Below are 21,875 nucleotides of genomic sequence, written 5' to 3' on the forward strand. Positions count from 1 at the left end.
AACTCTTGTATATCTTCACTTCTTCTAAATGGTGTCCTAGAAAAAACTTTTAAATGTAGGAGAGGGGTGATGGAAGTAGCCCCACTTTATTCATCTTGGAACATTCCCCTCCACCAACATATTATTTCCCTTAGGATTAACCAAACCAAATATGGAGCATTTTTAGTCTTTAGTTACAAGAATTGAAAGAAAACTCAAAATTCTCTTCGACTTCTTCACATATGTAGAAAAGCTTCAAATGATAAAGTTTGTTTTATATTCTCTAACAAATTTATTTATAAACACCCTAAAGGTGAAAGTGATTATTAAGCAATTGACATAAGGCATTTTCTTCGAAGAGCAGGGGACTTAATTAAGCATAACCATCTGCTAGCAGCATGGATGTTGCCATGTTGGTGTGCATACTAAAAGACAAAAGTTGCATGGGAATCTCGATCCCGAAGTTCAAAATGAATGTCTCCTCATGAAATAACGTCATAAGTTTCGACAATCTTCCATGGGTAAAACTTGTGTATGAAGTCTACTTCCTACTAAACAAATAGATTGTTCCTTTTTAGTGGAGAGATTGCCTTAAGGTGCTACCTAAAATTAAGGAATTATCATCCTGCTCTATTATACATGGATCCTCAATTCTCTTGTGGCGGGATCAATGGTATCAACAAGACCTCTAGTCAATATTTCCTTATTTGGTATCTTTTGCACTCTCCCTGTAGATATCTTTTAAGATGGCATAAAAACAACACTCCTATACCTCTTTCACCTCCCTATATAAGATGATGCATTCATCATAAATAAAAGTGATAGTTGGAATTCCTTTGGGAAAATTCGTCCAGAGCATTCTTCTTATATCCAACCCTTAATCGTCATCCTCCTGCTTTGGTTTTGCTTTCAAAATCTTGTTGCTAGAAGAAACATGATGTATTTGTTTGTTGGTAGACTGAATACCAAAGACATGCTGCAAATGCGATATTTTTCCTCCCACAAAATAACTGCATTATGTGCAATGATCACATTGTCGAGGTAATGCATGATCTTTTATTCCAGTACAAGTTTGCCAAAACATGTTGGTAGCACATATGCCCAACTTGGAACTATTCCAACCCTAATTCTCATCTGGAGTGCAGTGCATCTCTTGAAAGGGGTGTGAAGATTTTTTTTCCATGGAGATCAAGTATAGATCCTCAAGGAAGGCATACTCTGCTTCCCCTTCATGGGTAGCTTTCATTTGACTTCCCTCTAGGCCCTTCTCTTTTCCTCTTCTATGACCGATATCCTGCTATATAAGATATTGCATGTCACAAAAGCTATATTATTGCTAATGTAATGGAAACTTCCCCAACTAATATACGTGACATTCATGTGGGGTTCGGCTGGGCGGTTGGCAATGGTCCATTTATCGCAAGGGGTGGCGAATTCCATTGAATATACATGAGAAAGAAAATTCTCGGTGGACTCCATGCACACAACACTTGTACATTTATATGGTCTTACCTAATAATAACAATCAAATTTGGAAAATGAAGATACCCCTCAAAATTTTAAAACTTATGTGGTACCTCCTCAAATGTGTCATCGTCGCCAAGGATAACCTTCCAAAGTGCATCTGGCATGAAAGTATGAAGTGTCGTTTTTGTCATCATGAGGAGACTAAACACCTTTTATGCCAATGCAAGTGTGTATTTCCTTTTGTCATCTGGCCTTTTACAAACTGTTTTTTTTTACTACATGCATGATTCACCATAACATCAAGGTGGTTTGTAGATCGCTGATACCGTGTTTTACGAAGGTTTGTACACGGTTCGGTTGTAACAGGTGGTCAGGGATATATTTACCCAATTACCCACATGAATGACAACACAGTCTTCATATAATCCCTTCACCACCTTATGTGCGAGTTATTCACGAAATTGTATTTTGCCTGTTTATCTCTACCTTTTATCTCTGTTCTAGCAGCTATCCCTGGATATACACAGGCCAGATGTAAACACTAGATATGCTTGTATCGCCGTGATGCCAACGTTTTAGGTTAACAAAAGTGTCCTTTATCAGAAAAAAATGATGTGAAAAACCAAAATTATAAAAATATGCAAGTATGATACTGCTTCCCGTAAACACTACAACAAATTAGTCATGTAAAGACGTTTTCTATTAGACGTTTTTTGTCGCGTCTCTACGCGCAGAACCCACTGGATCCTAAGGACGTTTTTTGAGACGTTGCCTATGTCGTCTCAAAATCAATAGGTAAAAAATCCAACTCGCTAAGTTGGAACCTTTTCCTTTGTGTGATGCTTCTAGAGCAGGTCACGTGTTTATAGCCCAGCCCATTTAGAAAACCCTTCTTCCGCACCCCTTTTCCCTCAATCGCCAAACCCGCAAAGTACTGCAGAACCTAGGAACCGTCGCTCTGAGTTCACGTCGTCTCCGATCTATTGTTCCTCCTGTAGCCAGATTCACCGCTGGCCGACATTCACCTGGATGCGGGCGCTTTCACGACCAAGCGCCATCGATGAGGCTGCCCACCCACCACACGTCTGTCACGACCTCTCTCTGAATTTGATCGAGATCGGACGGAATGGGGAATTAGATGAGGAGGAAGCAAGCAGAGAGATGAGCAACAGAGGCTAGAAGATGAGAGATGACACAACAATCGATTTCCTTCGTATCCATTTCGGTTACAGCGCTGAGGTATATATACCCCCGACCCATTACAACGCCAGCCCAGATAACAAGTCTTTCAGCCCAACACACACACATGACACATGAGACACAAGTTCAGTTATCGGTGTTATCTGACGAAGTGTCGAGTGTGACATTGCCTCCCCCTGAAGATGAAGCCTCTCCCCAAATTGCCGCATCAGGGAAACGGTGACGAAGGACCTCATAATCTTCCCAAGTGGTGGCATCAGGAGATAACGTACCCCACCTGACTTGTACCTGGAGCATTGGCATGTCGCCTTTCTTCCTGAGACGCCGGTCAAGGATAGCCGTAGGCCGCAGGTCAGTCGATGCCAAGTCTGGAGGTCGCGGTAACTGACTGAACACAGGAGTATAGCTGGGAATAAATGGCTTTAGCTGGGACACATGAAACACTGGATGAATCCGGGCATCTGATGGTAAAGTCAACTTGTACGCCAACTGTCCAACGCGCTGCTCCACTTTGAACGGTCCATAGAACTTGTACGCCAACTTGCGACATGGGCGATTTGCCACAGTAGTTTGAGCATATGGTTGCAGTTTCAGTAATACCTCGTCACCCACCATGAACTCTCGTTCCTTCCGATGGCGATCAGCCTTCTTTTTGAAGCGTGCTTGAGCTCGATCCATGTGAGTGCGCAAAAGAGCAATGTGTGCCGGCCAATCAATATCAGCTGCTGTTGAAATGGCAACAGATCCTGACAACATTGTTCCCTGGTTTGGTTCTCTGCCAAAGAGTGCCTTGAAAGGGGAACAGTTAATCGAGGCGTGGTGACTGGAATTATACCAGAATTCAGCTGCTGGTAACCATTTACGCCACTGCCTCGGTGTCTCATGAACAGCTGTGCGAAGATACATTTCCAAACACTGATTCACCCGCTCTGTTTGGCCGTCTGTCTGCGGATGATATGCTGTCGAATAAAGCAATTTTGTTCCTGCTGCTGATAACAAATCCCTCCAGACCGTGCTTGTGAAAATCTTGTCTCTGTCCGACACAATCGTGAGTGGTATGCCATGAAGTTTGATCACATTATCCCATAAAGCAGTAGCCACTTGCACAGCTGTGAACGGGTGTTTGAGAGGAACAAAGTGAGCAAACTTTGTCAACCGATCCACCACAACCATTATGACCTCAAACCCATCTGACTTTGGCAAACCCTCAACAAAATCCATGGATATGTCTTGCCAAGGTAATTCAGGTACAGGAAGTGGTTGTAGCTTGCCAGCTGGACTGGTGTTCTCATGCTTGGCGTGTTGGCAGACCTCACATTGCCGCACAAAGTCTTCCACCGCTGCTCGTAGCCCTGTCCAAGCAAACAGTTTCTTGACCCTTTGATAAGTAGCTGTGATCCCTGAATGACCACCTACAGCACTATAGTGTAAAGCACTGATCAATTTGGTTTGCAATGCAGTATTAGCGCCAATCCAAATGCGGTTGTGCAGGCGAATAATTCCCTGGTTGAGAGAATAACCCTGCTCATCTGGAGATGATACAACCAACTTGGTTAGCAAATTTTGTGCGTGTGCATCCGTTTCATACGAATTGGCCACCTCCTGTATCCACTGTGGCTGGCAAATTGATAGTGCATTGGCAGAAAGCAAATGTCCCACTCGTGATAAGGTGTCTGTTGCACCATTATCAATACCTTTCTTGTACTGAAATCGAAACTGTAACCCCACTAACTTGGACATAGCCTTGCGCTGCAAATCTGTATCCAACTGCTGATCCTCCAGGTTGCACAAACTCTTGTGATCGGTGATGATGACAAAAGGACCCCGCTGGAGGTATGCACGCCACTTATCCACAGCCATCATGACTGCCAGAAATTCCTTCTCATAAGTGGAGAGTTGTTGGTTACGAACACCCAATGCTTTACTGAAATAAGCAATTGGATGATTATCTTGAACTAGGACTGCCCCAATTCCTGTATCACACGCGTCTGTCTCGATTGCAAAAGGACGATCAAAATCAGGTAAAGCCAGAACAGGTGTGTTAACCATTGCCTTCTTGAGCTGCTCAAAAGCGTGCTGTGCCGTGTCACTCCAAGCAAACCCTTTCTTGGTTAACAGTTGTGCCAGAGGCTTGGCAATTATACCATATCGTGGCACAAACTTGCGATAATAGCCTGTTAGTCCAAGAAATCCTCGCAACTCTGTGGCAGATGTGGGAACTGGCCAAGCATTCATCGTTGCCGTCTTCTCACTGTCTGTGGCCACTCCTTCCCGTGAAATAATATGTCCCAGATACTCGATGCGGTCCTGAGCAAATGAGCACTTGGATTCTTTGGCATATAACTCATGTTGACGAAGTAATGCCAGTACCACTCGCAGATGATTGACATGATCCTGGAGAGTAGCACTATACACGGGAATATCATCCAAGAAGACAATGACAAACTTCCGTGTGTGCTCGGCGAAGATGGAGTTCATCAAGCACTGGAAGGTAGCTGGTGCATTGGTGAGGCCGAAAGGCATCACCCGGAATTGGAATTGACCGTGGTGAGTCTTGAAAGCTGTCTTCACCTCATCTTCTTCCCTCATTCTAATTTGATGATATCCCTCTCGCAAATCCAACTTGGAAAAATATCGTGCACCAGCCAACTCATCAAGGAGTTCATCCACAATAGGCAAAGGAAATTTACTTTTAATTGTCACCATATTTAGTCGTCGATAATCCACACAGAAACGCCAACTGCCATCCTTTTTTCTCACCAGTAACACAGGCGCAGCATAAGGACTCATGCTGTGAGTGATCATGCCCAACCGCAACATCTCCCGCACTTGCCGTTCAATCTCATCCTTTTGAATTGGAGAGTAACGATATGGTTTGGCATTTGGTGGTTGGCAGCCTGTTTCCAAGTTGATAGCGTGATCATATTGACGATGAGGTGGCAGTCCTTGTGGCTCCGCAAATACATCAGTAAACTCCTGGAGCAGTGATTCGATTTCTGCCGGCACTGGCAGAGTGCTAACTTGGCCTGAAGAAATATTCAACACAGCCATCGCCATAATATCGTTCGTTGCTTGCAATTGGAGGATGCCATCCATGTCCAGTTGTTCCAGTGATGGGCAAACCTCTTTCGTCAGTCCCTGAAGAGTTACTTGTTTGCCTTGATGCTCAAAAGAGATCGAATTGCCTTTCCAATTACAGTTCATAGGACTGAAACGATCTAGCCAGTCCTTTCCCAACACTCCATCGTAAGCCCCCAACTCCAACAGCCGTAAATCTGTAGAAAATGTGTGTCCCTGGCAAGACCACTGTAATTGGGCAACCATTCTATCACACTGCACTACATCTCCATTAGCTAGCTTCACAGGAACAGGTGTAATTGGTACTGTCTGTGCGGCAATACTGTCGGCAAAATTTTTGTTAATAAAACTGTGGGAACTCCCCGAATCCAACAGTAGTAACATCACCTGATCTCCCACAGTAACAGGTAATCGCAATGCTGCTGGTGCTTCTCCACCCGATAGAGCATGAGCTGAAACCATACAGCACTCCACTTGGTCAACCGGATCATCCAGCAACTCCAGTGCACGCACCGCTTCATCCGACAACATTTCCCCATGATCACCGAGCTGAATTGTCAAAAGTTGCGCCGGTTGTTTACACTGATGCTCCCGTGAATACTTATCTCCACACTTGAAACACAAATTATTCGCACGCCTGTAATCACGAAGCTGGCGCTCACGGGCAAACTCATCGCCACCCCCTCGCTGTGCTACAGGTTGCCTCGGATGACCTGTGGCAGGAATTGGTGGTGGCCGCCCTGCTGGAACCAGGCGAGCTCGTGGACGATTGGCGTCCAGTTCCTCTTCCTGGATACGTGCCAGTACCGTAGCTCGTGTGATACTCGCAGGCGTCTGAGCGCGCACAAAAGCTCTAATATCTGATTTCAACCCCAGGACAAACTGTGTGACGAAGAACTTGATGTTCAGAGATGGATCAAGAGCGAGCAGGTGATACATATGCTTTTCAAACTGAATCCTGTATTCCACCACAGTACCAAGCTGACGAAGTTGTAACAATTGATGCATCTTCACTTCAAACTCTTCTGGTCCAAATTCGTCCTGCAAGGCACGTCCAAACTCCTCCCAACTCACTGTTCTGCGTGTCTGACGGAAGGCTTGCCACCAAAGCACTGCACGGCCGTCCAAATACAGGGACGCCGTGGTCACCCAATTGTGAACTGGTGTGTGATACAGCTCGAAGTACGAACCACAGCGATCCAGCCATAGATTCGGTAACTCACCGTCAAAGCGAGGAAAATCATGCTTCGGTGGCTTGACGAACTGCTCCCTGTCCCCATGGTGAAGTGGTGGAACATTCGGTCGAACAGGTGGTGGGTGTGGTCGCTGCAAGTCGGGCGCGGTGGAGATGAGAGGCGGGCCGTCGTTGGCGAGGCGTGGAAATCCGGCCGCACCCAGACCGACCGCCGCCGCACGATGTTCCCCAGCTTGCGGTCGCCCCGTCGCCGGTGCAGTCACCACGGATGCCGCGTGACGCGCCTCGTCCACATCGGCCTGCGTGAGGTCGATTTGCTTGAGCATGGCCTGCAGATCCTGAGAGACGACGGTGTTGAACGACGCCTGCTCCTCGTAGCACTTGCTGGCGAGCGCGGCGTTATCGTCCAGCCGCTTGAGAATTTGATCCAGAAGGATCTTCGTCTCCGCGCCATTCGCCTCCAGGGCCATCAGCACTTGCTGCGTCTGCGCGGTGTTCTTCGGCGGCGCCGTTGCTGCTCACGCCAAACGGATCGAACCGAGCTAGGGATTTCGCGGAACTCGCCGGAGCGATTTCCACCCTTCGCCTGGATTTACGGATCAACGCCGAGCGATTCGCGAGCGCAACGACGACGAGAAAAATTTCCGCAGGAATTTCCGGCTCTGATACCAAACTATCACGACCTCTCTCTGAATTTGATCGAGATCGGACGGAATGGGGAATTAGATGAGGAGGAAGCAAGCAGAGAGATGAGCAACAGAGGCTAGAAGATGAGAGATGACACAACAATCGATTTCCTTCGTATCCATTTCGGTTACAGCGCTGAGGTATATATACCCCCGACCCATTACAACGCCAGCCCAGATAACAAGTCTTTCAGCCCAACACACACACATGACACATGAGACACAAGTTCAGTTATCGGTGTTATCTGACGAAGTGTCGAGTGTGACAACGTCGCCTCCATCCTGCGCTGGCTGGCATGGTGCGCGGGCGTGACTCGCAAATGATCCTATTTGCAGGTACATGGGTTGGTTCCTCCCGATTTCCATACCTTCCACTCTGATGTTCTGCTAATTCTTCCTTCGGCAGAGGTCAATGCTCAGGCCCTGTCAATGCTCAATAGAGGTTGTGATGGTCTGTTGCACACAGATCTGCGGAACACTTTTTTTTAAGTCATCCACAATCAGGTGAATTCGTTTGGACAAATGATGAAGTTTCTATGTTTTGTCCTCTTTACATGCTTGTTTGATTGTACCCAATCTGTTTTGACCCCTTCTGCACATTTTCTGATCGAAATTGCAGTACCGAACTGCTCATTCATGTAGAAGAAGTTCTTGGCCTAGAAGGTATGTCCTAATGTATATCATCGTATTGTGCAATTCGAAACTACATTTGTACTTATTTTTTCTTTTCTCTTTCCTAATCAGGCTGCCGTCACGTGTTTTCAGTAAAGATATAAAATATGTTGCTTTTGTTTAGCCCGTTAGTTTACTTTAGTTTCTATTTTCAAATCTAGTTATATTCATAACAATGAAGAAGCAACGTAATACTTCCACCGGTAAATCTTGTGATTTTCTGTATGCTATGTTAAGAAGTCTACTTCCACTATTACGTTCTATACTTTATATGAATATGTAACATGTTCTTATTTATTCGACAGGCTGCCTGATGGTTGTACTAAGTGTCCTATACATACCATGAAGAATATGAGGATTTGGAAAGCTCATAGGCAATCTATATGATTATTTCCAGTGTATTTGTATGTTGGTGCTTTTGAGTGCAATATTTATCTCTCCAACAATAATAATATTCTGTTATTTTATACATGCATGGGAAGAATGAGGCTAGCATCGGTTGCATACAGAGAAGAAGTAGCAGTATGAGTTAGCCTGTTGTTCTGTAAGACTCCAATATCTTGGTTTCGGTAGCTACGTCTCTGAATTGAATGAATATCCATACACACATTGTGTTTAACTCCTTTCTATGGCTGCTTTTCAAGTATTTCACTTCAATTCTTCTATGAGTGACTAATATAAGTAAAACTATGGCTTCATCAAGACTTAATTTAGTGGAGTCATAGGCGTGAACCATGCCAACTAATTGTTTTTTTATTCTACTAGCTTAATATACAGACTTTTTGTTCCATTGTTCTGCAGCTTCGGGAGATATTTGCATTTCTAATCTAGTCATTGTTGTTAACTAAAAGAATTAATCCTGCAGCATGATGTACTCGTAAAGGCAATGCTAAGGTACATTCCATTTTGTTTTCTTCGAAGTTCGTAACCTGTTTCATCAGATACCACGAGCAATTTTCTGATCCTCTAAAGTATGTCTTATCTTTTGTTTTCCACATAAGTAAGCACTCAATTTTTCTGTACAACTGATTAGTATTTAGCATGGAAAAAAATAGCGCGCTATTCCAACGCTAATAGCATGCTATACCATATCTAGAGAGCTGACGCTACGCTATTTCGGCGCTATAGCGCGCTATTCGCGTTAATAGCACGCTATAGCATGCTAATAGCGTATTTTTAGACCCACGCTATTTTGTTATAGCGCGCTATTTTTTTCCTTGGTATTTAGTAATTGGTTTTTCTTGCAGCAGCCAGTAAGTATGCAACGTTATACCAATGTTCATGGTGAAACACCCGTAATACCTGCTTGACTTGTACATGTGGAAAGTAGAACTTGTTATTGAAATTTATTTCCAGCTAATTTGTTTATGTTTTAGTTGACTTTATCTACAGCGAAATTGTTTTTGAAGGTTTTTATGCAACTACACATGGCGATGGAGAGCTGATGTACCATTTCTCCATGCGGAAGCTTGTAGAAATGTTCCAACTACTACAAGATGAATAAGATTTAGAGGATATTTTCCGGTGAAGTTTGTAATTGTTTCATGAAAATGAACAAATCTATACCTACTAATAAAGGAGCTAAGGTTTCCGTGGTTTCGTCCGTCCAAAGGCGCTTTCGTCCGTTCATAATGCGTTTCGTCCGTTTCCAAAAGTACTCCACGTCGTCAAGTCAGTTTAGGCTAGCGTGAAGGATAACAACTTTAGATTGATCAGGTATGAGTCCAACCTCAAATAAGAGTCCAACCCGAAACGCTGTAGCAAGCCAGGCTTTGGCCTGCAACCCTGCATCGTGTTGGATTGAAACACCATAGCTAGCGAGGGCTTGGCCTGCAGCCCTGAGTCGTATCTTTATATATTTGCTCATCCTTCCACGTCAGGTCGTCCCTCCAGATCAGGTCGTCCCATCGCATCCAGGGATAGGATTGATCAATTTGGACCGCATACCCCCAGATCAGGTCGTCCCATCGCATCCAAGGGGAGGATTGATCAATTAGGACTCCAACCCTCGGCAACTCGACGCGACGACAATGGACACCGGTGGAGGAAAAGGATAAAGGGCGATGGTGGTTGGATATCCCGTCAGCAGTCCCCAATAACAATGTCCGGGTCTAGCTCGCCGGCGTCCAAGTGACATAAAGTGGTCGCGGACCACAAGGCCTTGGCGGCATGCTTCTAAATCAATGCCGGCAGAGACCAGTGATCTGATCGTCCCAACCATGATCGTAATAATACGATCGGCCAAGGGCATCGTCGGCCTCGACGCCTCACCTGAGCAGCGGCGTCACAGGTCGTCGGGCGCGCCTTCTTCATCGGTGAAGCCTCATATGAGCAGCAGCGGTTTCGAGGCTGTCGGCCACGTGTGCTTCATCGCCGACGCCTCACTTGAGAAGGAGGAGCGGGACACTATAGCAGCAACGGGGAGCGGCAGCGTTGGAGAATTGATTAAGTGAAGCACCACGTACGGGGCGTGCAGGGCAAGGGAGAGGAGCATTCCGTGAAGTTTAGAGGAGGGTGGAGAGGTAGTTCAGAGGCCAAAACCTGGGTGTTATTGGCTCCTTATCTTAGTTGAGACTTGACGGTCGTTCAGATTGTATTGTATCTGACATTGAACTTACATTTGAGAGTTCCCTTGGGGGGTATGGCTGTCAGAATTGGCTTCTCTACAAATAAAAAAACATTAGTTGATACTTCTCATCGATGGTCTTCAGGGCACCAGATGCTAATACAGCTATGCTTATTGGATGTTAGGACGAGGTTATCAAGTGATCATTCCTCAAAGACGGAACATGCTTCACTTAAAGATGACGAAGTGCATGGAAATTCTAATGGAACTCAATATCAAGCAATAAGAAAGCAACTATTCAGTTACAAAGTATGGCTATGTGCTACAAAATGAGGATTTCTGATAGTTTGATGCACCGGATAGTTTTTGTTTTCTACTTTGATTTTGGTGTAGAACTTTATTACCTTATTAACATGCGAGAGAGACTACCATCATGTATCTATAATATTCTATGAGCCCCATTGATTTGTGAGTTTCATGCCAGATAACACTTTATTTTGCTTCCTCAACTTATGGACCTAGCAAGTTCTTGCAATGTAAGAAATTTATGATAAAGCACTTTCATTAAAAAATAGGTGATTTTACAAACAAATAAAGTGTGCATGCAAGTTGTATTGTACTAATAATCAAGTATATTAAATTATTTGAGATGACATTTGAGATGACACCTCTTCAGCATTAAATCTACTTATATCTATGATTAAGTATATTAAATTATTTGCTTATGTCTGACTTGATTATTAGTACTGATCATTTTATTAAATTATTTATTGCTTTTCGTGTTGTATTTTTTAAAAAATCAATCCGTAGCAACGCACGGGTTTTTTCCTAGTCACTTGTAAAGTACTATTGTTCTCAAGAAATAAAGTTATTTTTTCCTAATTATTATGTTGTGTTATCGCTTTTGATAGCGTGCATATTATTACCCAAATACGTAGAGGACTTTATCAACAGAAATAAAATAATCATTTTAACGTGAAAAAAGAAGACGTCTTAAGATTCATTAGGACGCAAGATTGTACTGTAAAGATGAATTCTCGGCGAATTTATCACAACGTCTCTAAAGGGCATAAACACACTTTATGAACGTCCTATCCCATATAAACACGCTTCTAAAGCGTCTTCCCAAAACTTGAGACGGTGCATAAAGAGACGTTCTTATGACGCTTTAGACAAGCGGCTGTACAAGCACGTAACGATGCTTTAAAGTGTCTTAAGCACTTCAAATGAACGTCTCTACGTGTCTTTTATGTTGTAGTGAAAAATCGCTACTAAGCCATGTGAATCCTTGCAAATTTACAGAAGCCTGTTGGGCGCATAGCCAGGAGCTACATTATGCTCCGCCGAGTTGTCAATTAGTCATCAGGCATTCAGGCCCGGCCTGTGAGCCAATGCTAAGCAAGCAAATCAAGCGGGAGTGCGGGACTAAACAAATCCAGCTTGCCTGTTGTAGAGAACTGTTGGCAGCAAGGAACATCCTGCTCTCATGCATTGTCGTGAGAACGGATTTTGTTCCAGGAGTGTACGTACACACAGCCACACAGGCACACACGTAGAAAGGTTAGCAGACAAGCTACTCCCTCCAGCTCATCTTATCCATGCATCGCTGCAACTGTAGCTCAACTGCAAAGGCTTGGCTTGAAAGGCAGAGCCACGGTTTCCCTAATGGAGCAGACCAGACAAGAGAAGAAAACACCAGTTGCTCAAGGAAGATGCCCTTATTGGGTACTTAGTTAGTTAACTGGATTACTCTAATGCTACCAGCTGTATGGAAATTAGCATGCCCTTGATCATAGGGTTCCATGAGAAGGAAGATCACAAGGGGCGCTAGCTAGTTGGTCAGCACTCCACTGAACCTGGAGCATACATGAGAGTTGCTTGTGAGAGGAGGTTGGTTTCAGAGTTTTCCAAACAGCAACTCTCTGAAGTCTGAGTCTGAACAACGCAAAAATAAGCGGCAGCCGGCATACGTGAATCCATGTGAGTACAAATGAACGCCATTCCCTTTGCCGAACACGACAAATAAACAGATAGTTAAAAAAAGCTTCGATTTAACCACTGTCACACACTCATAGCCGGCATGGCAGGCATATGATAGCTGCAAGCCTGCAACCGTGCGTGCAAAACCCTGTCCCCGAAGACTTTGTTGGATCGATGATCAATTGCAGAAAACCAACAAATTCAGGTCAACTGGTTGCATAGTTGTAAACATGCATTCTTTACATCGCCGGCCTGGTAGTCCAGATTGTAGATTGCAGGGGTACTCGTAGAGTAGGATTCTGATCTGAAAGCAACTGCAACGTCCAGACAAGAGGCAGCTGGTGTCTTGCACGCGCAGCTGCAGCTTGCGGCATCTCTCGCGCGTCATTCGAATCTCAGTAATTCCCAGCTGCGCGCAGCATGAATGGTTCACCCGCCGGCGGCTTCACGTTTACCTTTTCCGTGCTACGTCTACCTAGGGTTTTGCTCGCTTCCCTTCTTCTTCTTCCACGGGGCGCGCTGCCGCCGCCGGCGCGGTAGAAAGTCCCTTGATCCCGTGTCCCCATGGACATCGTACGGTTCATTACCCGGATTTTTTTGGGACCGGGGACGAGGCAATGGTGTGCGTCCGTGCGTGACAGTGATGTCTACATGTTTGTTGTATTAGCAGTTTAGCACTCTGGCAGAGCAACTTGACAGGCTTTCCATTCCAAACTAATCCCAAAATCGCTGCGCGTCAACTGCCTAGTCTATTAACCTCGCTCGACCCGGCGCCTATAAGTACGCGGCAGCGTCTTCTGGCATTCTCATCGCAAAACCCACGGAAAAACATATCCAACAAGTTGATCCATATACCTCGATCAATCGATCATCTAGCTAATTAAAGATCCGCAGAGCTAGTTCTTGGCTGCCATGGCTTCCCCGCGCACGGTTGCGATCTTCTTCTTCTTCCTCGTCTTGGTGGCGGCGTCGTCGCCTTCCTCTGTCGTGCGAGCCAGCAGGATGATGCCGGCCGATGGTAGCCAGCAAGAAGTGATCGCAGCACCTGAAGTCACCAGCGCAGACGCCGGCACATCCTCGTCCTTGCAAGAAGCGCTCGTCCAGAGGCCCCCTCTGCCTCTGCCGCTTCCGATGTCGCCGCCGAGGAAGTCCAACGCCGCCGTCTTTACGCGGCGCAGCAGTAGGATGCTCGGGTCGGTGCCCAGCCCCGGCGTCGGCCACTAGCAGCTCGCTTCTTTCGTGCACATATAGAATTTGTAGTTTCATTCAGCTCGATCGTGAGAGGTTGGTTTCCACATCTAACTATACGTTTTCTGGAGTTTGTAACGTGAGGGTTGTTGTTGTGTTCTTCTGTATAAGACTGCTTAACTGGTTGTTAAGACGACGTGATTGGAATTCATATTAGCTCGTGGCGTCACCAGCTGGGAATTCCTTCGAGTTCGAGCAAGGGGGTACCTGACTGGACATCTGCGTTGAATTTTTCCGCGTTGCGACAAAGCATCGATCACTTGCTCAACTAGAATTCGTTGCTAACAAAATAGGTTAATGAGCTGGCTTGCATCGTCGATTGCAGTTGCGTGCATTGCTGATCTCGGTGCATGCGTTTGTAGTGATTGAACTGCAATGGCAACGTGACGGCAGCATGCATCAGGTGCCAAACCATATGTAGGATTATTTACGACAACTCGACCTGTATGTATTAATTCCTCGATGTAGATATAGACCGCACCAACCTAATGTGATTGACTTTTTGTGAGCCGATGGTTGTTTAAACTTTTGAATCGGGGAGGGTGTATGTATGCTAAAACTTTATCGCAGGTGTGAGTGAAGCCATCATATTCTCCCTTTTAGAAAGGTCTAACGAGAAAGAATAATTCTTTTATAGATGAGTATGATGGAAATGGTTCTAACACACGTTTTTTGGGGAAGACTTGGCTAGATGATGATACTCTAGCACGCAAGTATCCATGGCACTATAATATTTTTAGGAGAACACATGCGACAATGGCAGAATTTTGGCTTCTGCACCATTCAACAGTGCATTTGGACGTTCGTTAATCGGAGAAAAATAGACTTCTTGATTACACTTAGTACAAAGTTTGATGTCCCTCCAACCATCTGATGAGCCAGATATTTTTCGATGGAAGTTGCATGACAATGATGTTTTTTCAGTTAAATCTTAAATCTATGTATCTTGATATAACGAACCATGCAATGAACTTTCACAAAAGTACCATTCAAGATAAGATCTTTTCACAGTTCCTTTCCATTGGGGGGCAATTCTACTAATAAGGACAATCTAGCATAAAGTAGTTGGAACAAAAAAAAAGTGTTTGTTTTGTGACGAAGATGAAACAATACGACACTTGTTTATTTCTTGTCCTTTTGCACGTTTATTGTGGTGTACAATATTTGTTGGTAAATCCGGGTAGGAAATAGGTTAGCAAATTAGATGGGCGTGCTTAGTAAAAACTTGGGACATAAATCTGGGTAGAGGCATGCACTTTATGTTGGGCTATCTGGAATTACAATATTTATATTATATTTTAACAATAAGCAAGTTTACAAGTTTTGACAAGTTACCCTTATGACCAAATATTTGGTCCATACATTGTCATTACTTCAGTGTGTGGAGCAGCGAGCTATAATGGAATCTGGGTGTAGCCATCCTGAGACGGATCCATAGAGTATTTCGGCAGCATAATAATAGGATTAACGATGCAGAAGTAATGGGTGTAGTTTTGTTTAAGGTTTTCTTTCCTCTATTGAGTGCACTCTGCTTGTAATGAATAGTACTCTAGTTTGCAATAGTGAATGTTTGTGTGCGTCAATCAGTGTAGGGGCGGGAAGGATACCATTTTCTTTGAAAACAATTGAGTACTCACCGCTTATTTGGTGGAGTAATATAGTTCCTTTGATAATAAATACACGACTCCATGATAAACATACATTAGTTTAAGAAAAATCTAATTTTATCAGTAGCATATAAAAAATATAGATTTATAAGATAAACTTACGATGCACATTGCCATGAAACTATTGTCATAACCAAAATTTCACGGTCTCTTCTAAACATATACGTGCAGAAACTAAGACCATACAAATGTCTAAATTGCCATATTTTTACGAACATGTGAGTATAGTTTTTATATAAGAACTGTAGAGAAAACAAGTTTGTGCTATTTAGCTACATCGTGTGAAATTACTTTAAACCATTGCAGGAAACTAACTGTGTGAAGACTATCATTTTATCTCGTCATCATGACAGTGAGATATAATGTTTTCCTTTATTATTTTTTTCCTTTTTATTAATTTGTTTTTGTGCATGTTTTACTTACTCTTGATATTAAGTTGTTGCATAGGTTGGGTATACTTGATATGTTGCTGGGAGTCCTTCATACATTTATTTTAGTCGATATTTGTTTCATATTTACGTACCAGAATTGTGTGTGAAAAGAAAGATCTACCATGACATATGGAGCAAAAAAAGGAAGGCAGTGAAGAATCAAGAGGAGGTAGTCAATATAAGAGTAAAGCGGTTTGATTAGCGAGCAATTTTATCTCATGGTTAAGATTAATTCCTAGTTATCAACTTAACCGTCTGACCTTGAGATGGATGGATGATGAAGATTGAATGGTCAAACTATAACTTGTGATTTTCATATTGTTTTTTTTGGCAATGGCTCCTCTTTAATATTCTTGTAAAGGAGTCATATATTTAGAAGATATAAAGTAAGCATCATTTTCATATTTAATTGGATTTACTAACCAATAAACCGTGTTTTTTTACTGCGCCTTAGTAAATACGTAACTTAAACATGTACTACCTCTGCTCTAGAATGTAAAACATTTTGGTAGACTACATTCACCTACCAAAACATCTTATATTTAGGATCAGAGGTAGTGCAATACAACACATTTCAATAATCCTAAAACAGAACCTTGTGAACAGAAGAAACACCAATTAATTTTGTTTTAGCTAGACAACTTTATTAAATTATGGTGAGATGGTTCACCAGCGAAGGTACATATTACAATGTCATGAGGTGTTTATTCGTCCTTTCTTTCTTTCAAAAAGTCAAAACCTTTGATAATAAAGACACCCATCTTGTGCAGCATTATGTCAAAATCCAGTTGACCCTCCTCTAGTATAAATAGAGCTTAGCTGAGTTCATAAGCTACCCTTTTGGCATCTCTTGAGTAGTAATATGGAATACTTTATAGCTCTGGAGACCTCTGCAAAAGCCAAATGCCACGCCCATGCTGGGCGATATGGTAGTCATGCTTAAGAAGTTCTTCGCCGACATCTAGGGTGTGTTTGGTAGTCTGTAACTTATTTGTGGCTAAGTGGGGGCAGGCTCCAAAACTTGTTGCATGTTTGGCAGTTTCTATTAAGGAGGTAGATGTCAATCGAACTTTAGTAATCTTAAAGAAAAATGTTGAGACGAGTTTACATAAGGAAGAAGGCCAAAGTAGTTACCTAACCTCCAAATTTTCAAGTCTTATTGGAGATTTGATAATAGAGGAGGCGCAAGAGTTTTTGGAACAAGACGATCTGCTAATGCCTATAATCAAACTTAAGAAACCTCAAAAGAAGAGAGATTTTGACTTGTCTGGGGTTCGTAGAAGTGGTAGATTCAAAAACAAAGTTTCAAGTTAAGATGAGTTCAATAAAAGGTTTATTCTGGAACTCAGATGGCTTTGGCGATGTTGTGAAACACTTGTTTGTCAAAAAACAATTAAGGGAGGAAAAACTAAATTTTATCGCCTTAGTGGAGACGGGGAGATCTAATTTTTCAATACCCTTTCTTAAAAAAATGGCAAATGGGATAGACTTTTCTTGGTTTTGTCTTCCTCCTCATGGAAGGTCTGGAGGTATTCTAGTTGGAATTAATAATGCGTCACTACAAATTGGTACAGTTCAAACTGGGGATTTTTGTGTCAAACTACATGTTAGATGTAAACATGATGGATTTGAGTGGGTATTAGTGCTAGTCTATGGTGCTGCTCAAGATTCCCATAAAGCATAATTCTTAGCTGAACTTACCAGGATGGGTGATTCGGGATCCACACCTTCTCTTATTGGAGGGGATTTTAACATTTGAGGAGAAAAGAGGATAAGAATAATAGTAATTTCAAGCCACATTGGCTTTTCGTTTTTAATGCCATTATTGAGAGCCTAAACCTGCGAGAGATTGCTCTCTCAGGTAGGCAATTCACTTGGGCTAATCGAAAGGAAAATCCAACGTATGAAGCTTGATCGTATCCTCTCGATAGTTGAGTGGGAACAAAAATCCCCTCTAGTTACAGTTAGAGCTTTGACAAGGACTAGTTCTGACCATGCTCCTTTGTTAATTGATTCGGGTAATCACGCTCATATAGGCAATAAATCTCACTTTTCTTTTGAAACATCATGGTTGAAACATGATAATTTTTATGAGATAGTGAGAGCTGAATGGGAGGCTGAGACCCGTGGGAATACTCCAATTGCCGTATGGCAGAATAAAATCATACATTTGAGGCGTTTTCTTAAAGGTTGGAAAAATGTTTAAGTGGACAATATAAGAAAGAAAAATTGCTTTTATTAATAGATGAATTGGACTTGCAAGCTGAGTCAATTCCTCTAGATAATGATGAGAGAGCAAAGTTAAGAAAGGCAAATGATGATTTAACAAAACTTCGTAGAGATGAGGAATCTAAATGGACACAAAGAGCCAAGGTAAAACATATTCAAGAAGAGGGGAACAATACTAAATATTTTCATCTAATTGCAAATGGAAAACACCGAAGGAAAAAAATTTCAACTCGAACAAGAGGAAGGAACCATAGTGGGTGATGAAAATTACAAGTCTATATCTCTGAATATTATAAGAAGTTGTTTGGAGAGCCATCTGCTTCTACCCTCACAATGAGTGAGGAGTATACACATATTCAACAATTAACCCAAGAGGAGAATAATATCCTTGTTGCTGAATTCACTGAGAAGGAAGTCAAGGATGCTATTTTTCAGATGGAGTTAATTAAATCTCCAGGACCTGATGGTTTTCCAGCTGAGTTCTACCAAACCTTTTGGGAAGCTATCAAGGGTGATTTAATGTCAATGTTCAAGCAACTACATTCAGGAGAACTACAGTTGTTCAAATTGAACTTTGGTATTATTACCCTATTACCTAAGAAGGAGAATGCGGTACAAATCCAGGAGTATAGACCAATCTGTCTTCTCAATGTTAGTTTTAAAATATTCACGAAAGTTGCTACTATTAGAGCTAATATTGTTGTTGAAACCATTATTAGCCCTACACAGTTGGCATTCATGCCAGGACGACATATTCTTGAAGAGTAGTTGTCTTACATGAAACCATTCATGAACTTCATCGGAAGAAAATGGATGGGGTGATATTTAAAATTGATTTTGAGAAAGCCTATGATAAAGTAAAATGGCCTTTTCTTCAACAAGTTATGCGCATGAAAGGTTTTGATCCAAAATGGTGTCATCTCATCGAACAATTTTAAAGGGAGGAAGTGTAGGGATCAAGGTCAATGATGTTATTGGTCATTATTTTCAAACCAGGAAAGATCTTCGACATGGTGACCCGTTGTCGCCTATGTTGTTTAACATTATTGCAGATATGTTGGCTATCCTAATAGCAAGAGCGAAGGAGGATGGTCAGATAGAAAGCCTTATCCCTCATTTAGTTGACGGAGGAATTTCTATATTGCAATATGCCGATGACACGATACTTTTCATGGAACATGACTTTGAGAAGGCTGTAAATATGAAACTAATCTTGCGTTTCTTTGAAGAATTGTCAGGACTGAAAATTAACTTTCACAAGAGTGAGATTTTCTGTTTTGGTAAGGCCAAAGACGAAGAGGATTAGTATAAACAACTATTTGGTTGTGAATCTGATTCATTACCTTTCAGATATTTGGGGATCCCGATCCATTATAGAAAGTTAAAAACTCTAAATGGAATCCTGTGGAAAGTAGGTTTGAGAGAAAACTAGGGTGTTGGGCTGGAAAATTGTTATCATATGGGGATCACCTTGTATTGATTAACTATGTTCTTACTAGTTTACCGATGTTTATGCTATCCTTCTTTGATTTACCTAAAGGGTAAGGAAGAGATTAGATTTTTCCGATCACGTTTCTTTTGGCAATGTGAGGAAAATAAAAAAGAAATATAGGTTAACTAAGTGGAACCTGATTTGCAGACCTAAGGACCAAGGTGGTCTTGGAATTGAAGTTCTGGAGATTAAAAATTATTGCCTACTTAGTAAATGGTTATTTAAACTTCTTTCTGAAGAAGGATTATGACAACAACTATTAAAAAACAAGTACCTTTCGCAGAAAACCTTGGCTGAAGTTGGAAGTAAGCCTACTGATTCACCCTTCTGGAAAGGACTATTGAAAGTTAAAGGTGGTTTTTTTAGTAGACCAAAATTTGAGGTAGGCTCCGGGGAAGGAGTGCGTTTTTGGAAGATAGATGGTTAGGTGATCAAACCCTTGCATCTCAGTATCCCCAGTTATATAACATAGTTAATTGTAAGCATGATACGGTGGCAAATGTTATGAGTTCAACTCCATTAAGCATTTCAGAGAAAGCTGATTGGTGATAAATGGGATCAATAGGTACACCTATGCCAAAGATTAATGGAGATAAATTTAAATGATGATCAAGATAAGTTTGTTTGGGACCTAACATCTTCAGGGAAATTCACTACGTATGGTGATATGTTAAATGAGCATACAAGATATCTTCGTAAATATCTTTGGAAAATAAAAATCCCACTGGAAATTAAAAAAATCATGTGGTTCCTTAGTAAGAAAGTCCTCTTGACCCGCAATAATCTAGCAAAAATGAATTGGAATGGAAATACGAAATGCTCTTTCTGTGACGCAGAGGAATCAGTTGAACATTTGTTTATTTCCTTTTCTTTTGCTAGGCTTATTTAGCAGGTGGTTTTTGCTGCATATAATATTCCACCTCCATCCAATGTCACAAATAAGTTTGGGAATTGGCTTAATGGAACTGATAAAACTGATAAAGCTAGGATTCGCATTGGTGTTTCGGCTTTATGTTGGTCAATTGCAGAAATGATATTTTTTTTAATAAAAAGGACTCTACTAATTTCTTGCAGGTTATCCAACTATGGTTCACTGGATCCAGCTTTGGCGTTTCTTGCTCCCGGAGGACCAACGGGAGTGCATGGTTTCTGGATGCAACCGCCTTCGAATGGTTGCCCATGATATTTTCTTCCAGGCTACTTGGCGGCCTATTAATAGATTACATGATGCCTAGTTTGTTTACCAATTTTGTCTTTTTTGGTGGTTGATTTTTGTATCGACCCTCGTTGATCCCTGTAAACTTTGAATATTTGTTTTCTTAATAAAAGGTTGTGTGCATCAACCGATGCAGAGGCCGGGGCTCACCCCATTTCGGAAAAATGAGCCACTGGCCAATTTCGGCCAGTTGTTTGCTAGGCTAGCTTGCATTAGTTGGTACCCAAGGCCTAGTTTGTTTGGTTGGTTGTAAAAAAAAATCATCTGCTTTCAGTCACAAAACATGTCTTTGGTTGCCATTTTGAACACACACATGTGGTATCTCCTCACGATATTCAAATATGGTGAGTTTACCATCACGCAAGGCATACATATGATCAAAGCAAGCATAGAAGCATACTACACACATATGAACATCTAACATACTACGAACTTGCTTAGTGCTAGCGTCAGAGTAATAACACGCACTTAGTTCATCCTAATCAGTATCATACTTACACCAGGGGCACACACAACTCGCACAAAAAGGATTGATCAATGGCCTCGCGAGGCCAACAATACCCCCGGAACTTCACAGAAGCAAATACACATGCAAGCAGATAACATGGACGGCTCCCTCTAATGGAGACTTTCATATTGAGGATCTTGCCAACGGCCCTAGTGGTGCCTTTTGTAGCCCTAGATGCTCGTGATGGAGGTGCCATACCTATACAATCGGACGTCGAAGCCTTCGTCCATGGGGGTGAAGGCGACCGTGTAGTCGACGGCC

The sequence above is a fragment of the Lolium perenne genome, chromosome 3, assembly GCF_019359855.2.
Source record: "Lolium perenne isolate Kyuss_39 chromosome 3, Kyuss_2.0, whole genome shotgun sequence".
NCBI classification, from domain to species: domain Eukaryota; kingdom Viridiplantae; phylum Streptophyta; class Magnoliopsida; order Poales; family Poaceae; genus Lolium; species Lolium perenne.